The following is a 6,215-nucleotide window of genomic DNA, read 5'->3' on the forward strand; positions in this document are numbered from 1 at the left end:
AGGAAGGCGATCACTTGGAACCACTTTCCTCCTACAACAGGAGAATGACCCAAAGCACATCTCCAAACTATGCAAAAACTATTTAGGGAACAAGCAGTCAGCTGGTATTCTGTCTATAATGGAGTGTCACACAGGAAGATCATTATGAAATTATGATTAAAGGACACAATACACCAACCATTGGCTACCTGTACTCCACATTACTCAAAAGCTAAGAGGATATTGCCTTTATGAGATATGTAGCGAGTCTCGCTTTTGTAGAGACCCAGTAAGAATGCACACTGTATATAACCCTCAGTCTACTGTATGTTCTATGCCTCCTCAAGATGTATAATTTACAGCCGAACATGATGGGTGAGAGTGAACCTCATGCAAAAGAAAGGCGGTCGAAGTCTGACTTCGGTATTTGGTGAAGGGGTGAAGCTGTAAAATATGACATGGCCTATCCACTTTAGCAAAGCTTTACTTAGACTGGGTGTGGACCATGCATGACTGACACCTGAGAGAACTGTGACAGGGAGGTGTTAGGGAATTGAGAAGGTGTGGCCTAAAACCGCATTCAGTGTTATTAGTCACATGCTTCGTTAACAACAGGTGTAGACTGACATTGAAATACATACCTAATGACCAATAATGCAGAATAACCCCCCCAAAAAGTGAGAGAGATTGAAAAATGTTAACTGATACAAAATATTAGGGTAATTCCTACCATGTGGTGCAATTTCTGTCCCCAGTAAAATAAAAAGTCTTATTTAGTATAAAATAGTTTAAATTCTAAAAAAATCTTTAAAGACGTATTTAACCTTAAAACACAAACATAGATATATATTGAAAGGGTGTTGTGTGCATTTTGAACTTTTTTACTGAATGAAGGGGATTTTACCTATGTCCCAATTCAAACTTTTATGAGAAATGTCTTAGAATACATAAAATACAAATATTTTAAACATTATTTTACAGTTTTCTCTCATCATAAACAGTTTTCCTATAAATATTGTATTTATTATTATTATGTGAGACAATTTTGCACCCTGATAGTTTGGAGTAATTTATTTTAATTATAGCCACAATTACATCGCATTCGGGGAGTAGACATTTTCTTAGGTGGAAATACAATTACTCAAACCTACAGTAAGTAACTAATACACCTTGGTTCAATCTATTTTTCAGTCTTTCATGATTCTAATGTGTATGTTTCCCTCAAACATTTCCAGCCTATTATGTTATACAGATTATTATTTATTTTTTATTCAAATGTTCTAGTAAAGTGCTCATTAACATTCTAACTCACAGAGCAATGGCTAACTTAACCTGTATATTTCTATCCTTGTAGGTCCCTGTTAGGAATACGCATCAGCAGTGTAGAAATGTTATCAGAAAATATTTTAAATGAATTACTAATGTCAGTATCTATTGCTATTTATTTAATATATTGATGTTTCATGTATGTTTATACATATACTTTTTATTAAATAACAGTTGTTGGTATTGTTTTCCACCCTCTGAGGTTGATATTTTCGAATCATTATTTAACAATACAATCAGATGTTGTGCATATTTATACATTAACTTGTAGAGTTTGAATGGTTCCACTAAACATATAGAAATGGTCACCAAATGTGATTATTCACAGAAATAATGCACAAATAAAGTGCTGATTCAGATTTTTGTATTTTCTTTACTCAATAATTGCAGTTTGTTTGTAGTACTCATTTAAAGAAATAAACGTAATAGAATACGGAACATTTGATGTGTTTGAAAATGTAAATCGACATGAACACATACATTGCTAACTCTTTCAGGTGGCTACATGCATGTCACTAACAGGGTCGAATTATCTCACAGCGTCATGTGAACCATGTGTTCACATTAGGATCCCTCAGTTTGACCACTACTTTCTTTCTGACAGTCAAACATTACTTTTTCCCAATGACATTTAGATATTTGAAAAGAACTATGATGGGATGGGCATTCAAGGATCTTGTCTGGTAGGTTGGTGTGTCTGGGAAGCTTGCAGCTGTGTTTTCAGTCCTCTAGTCAGTGAGTCACATTTGATTTCATAAAGCACTTTTTACATCAGGAGTTGTCACAAAGTGCATGAACAGAAACCAGCCTAAAGCCTGAAAGAGCAAGCAACACAAAGAAGTTAATGAACAGTGGCTTGGAAGAACTCTCTAATATGGTCGGAATATAAGAAGAAACCTAGAGAGGAACCGGACTATGAGGGGTGGCAAAACCAGAAGGGCTTTGGACAGGGACAATATGGAGTCCCCAGGCCAGGTCGTCCCAAGTTGTGGTCCGAGGACTCAGGTCCTGCTAAGATTCAACTGGACACCAGAGAAATCAGAGGGAGCATTTCTAAGATCCAAAAGGATACCTCAACATAGAATTCAGACTGTCCCCGCCACAGGATATTGAAGGGTTAAGTACTAGGGACTGAGATAGGTGTCCGCAGACACTGTGGCCCCATCTGAAAGCCCATTCTAGATTGCAATCGCTGGGATGCTCGATGAGCACCAGAGACAGATTTGATCCTCGTCCTTAACTGACACTTTGCTAATGGCTCGTCAGAGATTGGCAGGATGTCTTGTCTGGATTTGAAAGCAGCACCTCTGGGCGGTTTGGTTGTTTCCTGAAATCCAGTGTTTTGGTTGGTGATTTGCACTGTCGACCTGTCGGTTCAGAGGCCTGCATTCAAGTCAGAGTTTTCACAGTTCAGCCATGTTCCTGTAAATCATAGAATATCGTCTGCACCCTGAATGGCGCCATAATCCCAGAGTGGGCAGTGCAGTTGGCCCGCCCTCTCAGGGGTTCGGGGATTAGTCATAATAAAAAGAGTAGAATATTACAGTTCTGTACAGTCATACAGTCTTATCTACAACACAATGCCACTGCGGGTGTACATACAGGATCCAGTGATGTCCATTATGAGGCCATAAATGTCCTTGGGCCCGAAGTAGTGATATAGCGAGCCACACACAGGATGTCAGTGATGCCGTTTCACTGAAGAAATCCTGACTCTGGCTGCCGTGGGTTGAGCAAACAGAGTCTCACACACTGTCTGTAGAATTATGGACGAGTTATTTGAAAATATGTAATGGGTGGTGTTTACTTGAGGGAGTTCTTGGCAGTGTTCAAGTCCATGACTCCTCCACTTCACTTACGTAATTACTGAGTAAACAGTTCGGAGCAGGGAACAGAAATCCTTGAAGTGTGTGTGTGTGTGTGTGTGTGTGTCTCTGTGCGAGTGTTTGTGTGGATGCGACGAGCGTGTGTATCCGTGTATATATGCGTGTTTATGCACCACTGAGTAATTACATATAATCATCCAAATGTTTATACTGTACAAATAGTGTAGCTAGGCTGAGTGGCGGTGTAGTGTAGCAGAATCGCCCTAAAGAAGTGTGCCCTCTCGATGATCACCCAGGCTGCCTGTGTGGAATTGTCATGTAGCTGGAAAGGTCGTTTCTACAAGAGCCATTTCCATAAAAAGGGGCGAGACAGGCTTTGAGGTTTAACCTGCATCTGGGAGGAAGTTAAAGGGGTCAAAGGTTGTCTGCAGACGGATGTTGTCAGTGGGTCCGACTGACTCAGAATTGAGAAGTCTGGGCTGGGTGGTGTGCTTACTCCCGTCTATACTTCACATTGCTTAATTTCAAACAAAGGTTGTGTTGATACAATCTGGTCACAGAGAGCAATAAATGACTGTGTGTACACGTTAATGATGTTTCTATTTCTTTGTTACTTCTGTCTGTTTTCCTTTGGCGTCTGTCATCCAACGAACCACACATATAGGCTAGGATTATGTTCGGATTTTGCATACCCATGCATACACTGGTTCAGCATTCAAATAAACACTTTATGTGTTTTTCTGGTCGGGTCTGTGAATTTGGAAAATCCATATCCTCCTGACTAATATTTGTCTTTCGACCCACAGTGTGGCGAGTGTTCTGGGGTACTTGCATCACCCAAACAGTCACCGAAAATGTTGGTGGTGGACTGACGAGTTACCCAATACAATGCAATATGTTTAGAGAATGTCATCACCTGCCTTGTCGGGTTTCACCATTCCTGCCTTTGACGAACAATCAACCAGAATTTTGTAACCGGAGCGTTTTGTTCAGAGGGTCATATCCCACGGCCCCTCATGTTATTCCAGGGACAGGAGTGCCGTTGCCGGACCGTATCCGGGCCTGTGGATCCGGTTCCAGTGTGTGTGGTATGGGTAGCGTCTCCCTCTGCCCTTGGCCGTGCGGCTCTGCCGCGGCTCCTCCATCAATAAGGCCCTTTTAAGGGTCAGTGGACCAGGGGCCAAGTCCAGGCACAGACCACCTTTATCCCCCGCGCTCAGGCTCCTCATTCATGGGAGTGGGGGCAGGAGAGCGGCCACACTGTGAGCACACGCAAGACCGGGGGGGGCCGAGTAAATACCCCCCCCCCCCACGTCGTACCCTACGCGGACTCGAAACTAGGCCAACAGTGCCGGCCCCCCTCTCAATGACTCGCCTATATGCGCCCAGACGTGCGCTAAACTATCACACAGCGGGGCCTTCAATAGGTGGATGACTCACAGTAAAGTGCAAACCATGACAAACCATGACCTTAAAACCTCTACATTGGTCCAAATATGCCGCAGAGCAACTACGCGGTCGGTTGCTTGTGTCTCTTATGGGCAGCTTCAGCCATTTGGCCGGCGGCCAGGGTGGGTTCTCCTCGTCGGGAGGTCGTAGTGTGTTGCTGTGTCATAAAGATCGGCAGAGAGTGACCTCTGTTGTCCAGGGGTGGGTCGAAAGGCACGTCGCGGCATCACCTAGCAACGTGAACGCCCGCGGATGATCACAAGACGTCACCTCTGGGAAAGAACTGCTCTTCTGTTTAGCCCTGGGAGAAGACTGACAAGTAGGATTATTCAGTGATTCACTGATAGGGATTAGTGGGAAATACTATGCTCCATTGTTTTGTCCCGCATTGCCTGACTCAGAAGGGTTTCAGAATGTTTGTTTTACATTGTGGTAATATTTGACTGTGAATTACAAACGCTTTGGACTGAATCAGAGGACCCATCATATCAGTGTAGAGTACTGTTCATTATACATCTACCCACAGCCAGACCTTATGTAAGGTCTAATTGCTTTGCAGACTGTTTCCAGTCTATAACCCCTTTACTTACTGAATGCAATGGCCTTAGTCAGCTAGGACTCACATTTGTGATGACGGTTTAAAAGCAGACACTGTAAGTAATTGTAACAATGACTAAACTGTAGGCTACTCCCATTTCTAACCACACAGTTTAGTTTTAACTAAAGGCCCAAAAGCACCCTCATAATGACCCCTTTTCCTCATTTTGAAAGTGGTTCAGTCCAAAGTCACTCTTAATTGATTCCCCCTTTTCCTCTATCGGTCCAGGGAAATGAGAGGTTAAGACATCTGCTTTGGTAAGTTCCAACCTGTCTGTAAATGTTTTTCTAAGGGCATGTTACGCAGCTATCAAGCCCCAGCGATGTGTTTCAGGTAACTTCCATTTGAAGGTTGTTTTTTTATTATCTGCCATGCAATTTAGTGTTTATAAGAGACGCATTAGATAAACGGTTTTAAAAAATGGTGTAGCTTTTCATTTCTGGAAAAGTATATGAAGTAATTTATTATTGGTGGAGTGTTTTGGCTGGTTTAAGTCAACATTTAATGCTGTCAAATAGCTCAGGTATAGAGTCATATTCATGGGATTCGTTTCCACGGCTGTGGCTTTGGAGTGTTTTTTATACTGCCGGAGAAGAGGGAAAACATAGTCCTGGTTGGAGGAGGCCTGGTTGCCTGGCCAATAGGCTCTGAGGGAATACATTATGATATGTGAACCAGTTCACTGGGAGCCACGAGGAACATAGAACTAACTATCTTACTTATCTCCACCTCTTCCATCTGACAACTAAACCCTTGAGCCTCTCTTTCTGTCTTTTTTCTCATAATTTCACCATGGGTCTAATTCTTTCTATTTTCTTTCCTTTTCTAAGTTATATATATATATATACATACAAACACACATACATACATGCATACATACAAGATAGAGAAGGTGGTTGAGAGAGTGAAAAGAGTGTGCAAAGCTGTCATCAAGGTAAAGGGTGGCTACTTTGAAGGGATTGGTATGGATTAAATTCCAAAAGTTGAAATGTTGTATGAAACACTTTTGGTTACTCAATCATTCCATACATGCTTTT

Source organism: Esox lucius, chromosome 6 (genome assembly GCF_011004845.1).
Source record: "Esox lucius isolate fEsoLuc1 chromosome 6, fEsoLuc1.pri, whole genome shotgun sequence".
In the NCBI taxonomy this organism is placed as follows: domain Eukaryota; kingdom Metazoa; phylum Chordata; class Actinopteri; order Esociformes; family Esocidae; genus Esox; species Esox lucius.